The sequence below is a fragment of the Lipotes vexillifer genome, unplaced genomic scaffold (assembly GCF_000442215.2).
Source record: "Lipotes vexillifer unplaced genomic scaffold, Lipotes_vexillifer_v1.1 scaffold1483, whole genome shotgun sequence".
NCBI classification, from domain to species: Eukaryota; Metazoa; Chordata; class Mammalia; order Artiodactyla; family Lipotidae; genus Lipotes; species Lipotes vexillifer.
The window spans coordinates 69,406-72,710 of NW_006792942.1; positions in this window are offsets into that span (position 1 = coordinate 69,406).

Genomic DNA, 3,305 nt, shown 5'->3' on the forward strand with positions numbered 1-3,305 from the left:
GCTCTGCAGAGCTAAGCAATTAAATTAGAAAGGGCATAAAATCCTGGGTCCTAGCAGGTAGAAATGTAGTGATTAACAAGTTGACACATTTCTAAAGATATGGTGTCAATAATGTGGTGTTACTTCAGTGAAATTTTCATCAGTATATGTATCTTCAAGTTTGTAAGCAAATGTATAAAATGTTTATGTTTTTAGTTTTATCACGAAAGGCTTGATATCATACCCTTTCCCTGATTTTATTATACTTTTATTGAATTAAAATTAATGCAGAAAAAGACATAATATATATTTATGACTACAAAAGTGTGTTACTTTTAGAAAAAATATTGCTTTTTTTAATTTAACATAAATGTAAGAAACTCTAAATTCACAAAGTTAATTCCAAATCAGATTAACTAATAAATCTGCTTTATATTCAGTCTAGAAACAGACTGGATTCAAGGTTGTTATGGAATAGGATTATTTTCCCACTCTGAAAATCAACAGTCCTGTACTTTATCCCTGAATGAGTTCAACTAGGTAAGATCTTAGATCACTTTTCCCAGAAAATGTTCAAAATATTGTTCACAAGATATTAACAGTGAATGTCCTCTAAACACAAATCTGTACTGTATATTTAATAAGATACCACTACTAAGAAACTAAACTGTTTAACAAAATGACCATCTTAATTAGCAAAGCCGCAGCCTAGTGAAAGCTCCTGGTCCAAATGGTGTCTTGGGTCCTGAGATGCAAGGTTAAATGCTTTCACATTAGACCAGTTCTTCAGATCCTGTGTGCCCTTGACCACTAAGGACAAAACACCAGTTTATCAGAAGGTATTATTCAAATAGACTTCTAGCCACTACTTTGCTCTTCTTCAGAAAACTTCATATGGTTAGTTTCCCTGAATCAATCTCCTGGGGACTATAATGTAATTTTACCTGGAGTTCAACATTAAATATAAAGCTTTAGTAAAGATTGTAGCAAAGCAAAATTTAAAAGGTAAGAAAAAAGTCTATTGATAACAAATCAGCAAAACAGGATACTTTTTTTTAATGACCCAGGGAACAGTGCATTATAATAAAAGTTGTAATGTCTAAGTACCTACCATTTGATACTTTAGAACCTAGCAATTCACAGTGTGGTTAAGGACCAGCAGCAGCAGCAACACCTGAGCTCCTGTTAAATACGAACAACCTCGGGCCCCACCCAGACATCCCAGTGTGATCTATGTGCACATTACAGTTTGAAAAGTCCTGATTTAGAAAGTATGCTTTCATCCACCAGCTCTAGCACTTTCCTGAGTACTGTATGTATGCCAGACCCTATGTTAGATACTGTGAATATTAAGATAAACTGTTTTGTCACCAAAGAGTCTCTCACACTCTAGTAGGAAAGCCAGGAAGGCACATATGGTGATAGTTGGATGAACAGAGTGCTAAGGAAACAAGAAGTCTGCTCCCTTATGGTGATCAGAGAAGATAGAAAGGTTGACATTTCAACTAGGCCTTCAAAGATGGGGAGTATTCCCCAAGCCTTTAAACTTTCATCAGAAGTATGTATCTACTTAAGAGTCAGACAAATTTCCCATGAGCTCTTTAATTCCATCTACATGGTCCTACATGGTCAGAGAAGGTCCATTTAACCTCTGACAGGATTGTTGCCCCTGCGCACTGGGATACTCACTGCTTCATGCCCCACAACAATCACATTTTTGCTTAAACGGTATAACTTGATCCGCGAGGATTGAATGCGTGACATTTCTGCAATTACCACAGGAAGCCCCAGCCTTACTCATACCTCCTGGGTCATCTCCTGAATGTCATCTAACCTTGCACATGTCCTTTATAGTCTCCATGTCACCCCAAGCCCCTCTACATGCCCCCCCCCAAAAAAAACCCTTTAGAATTCATGGTTCATCAATAGCAAAATCTCCTATATTGTCAACCCCTTTTTTGAGCATTTCCTTAACCATTTACTGTAACAAAAACCTGGATCTCCCTGATGAAGCTTTTCTTCCTGAAGTCATCTTAAGTGGTATTTGTTTTTCTTTCACACATCTAAGATCTGTGCTTAAAGGTGGAGTATATTTCCTTTTGGAAATTGATAATTCCATATTGTCCTTCTACTTGATAATTCCATATCTCTCTCCTTCTACTTGCCCCAAAACAAACAATATTGATTACTTTTTTTCTTTTACTGTCTTACAGTGCATCACTACTGTTCATCATTGTATTGTCATCTAAAAATATCCAGGCACTCACTTTCTCTTTTATTGTTTTTCTCTTCAAATCTACTTATGTCTTATTTCTTGGTGATTTGAATATATACAGAGATAATCCTGCCAACCCTTTGGCCATTCTTTTCCTTTAAGTGCTCTCCTGCAGAGAGCTTGGCCATCACTTATCTTAGCCACTCTCTCCTATCCCCTAGACCAGGTCAATCTTTACACACGTAACCTCTTCATAACCTCATTTCCATATAATCCTTGAATTGCATATCCAACAATCTATTGGCCTTAATGTCCTCCCATTTGTTGAGCCTACCAGTCTTATTGCTGGCCCTTCCTCTTCTCTTCCTCAAGCCTATGCTTTTTCTTTTCTCCATCTGCACTCATACCCTTGAGTTATTTCATTTCATCTTATGTATTTACATATCTATATGCTGATGATACCCAATTCACATCTCCAGCCTACACCTTTCTCTTGAACTCCAGACTAAACCTAATGAGTTCCATGCAGGCAATTATTTTTGCTTTCTTTTTGTTTACTTGTGTATCTCAATTACTTGAGCAATGTCTGAAATATGGTAGACCTCCAATAAATAATGAATGTATTTTGCCCACCAAAGCAAAGAAATGAGTACATGGCTTACTGAAATGATTTCAGATGGTATTATGTGGTTGAAACAGAGAATGCATGTGCATCTGTATGGATGGGGATGCTGGTCAGAGCTGATTTTAAGGAATTTGTACTTTATTTTTCAGATAAGGAGGAATCTCAGATGATTTTAAGCATCTATAGAGGTTTCTATCTTCACTGAGCATGTGGATGGTGAAGTCATTAACTCAGACTGGGAGCACAGCAAGTGAGGCAGTGTTTGTAGGTCAGAAGAACTCTTATATGGATAGTTTGAATTTGAGATTCATATGAGATAACCAAAAGATAAGTCCTAAAACAGTGGTGACAAGAGCATTAAGCTCAAGGGGGAGGGTATCAGCTGTAGATAAGAATGGCGAGGAAGATTCAGACTTATATTCTGTGAATAAGTTTAACTAGACTATTGGTTTTCTTCTAATAGAGTACCACTTATATCAATTTACT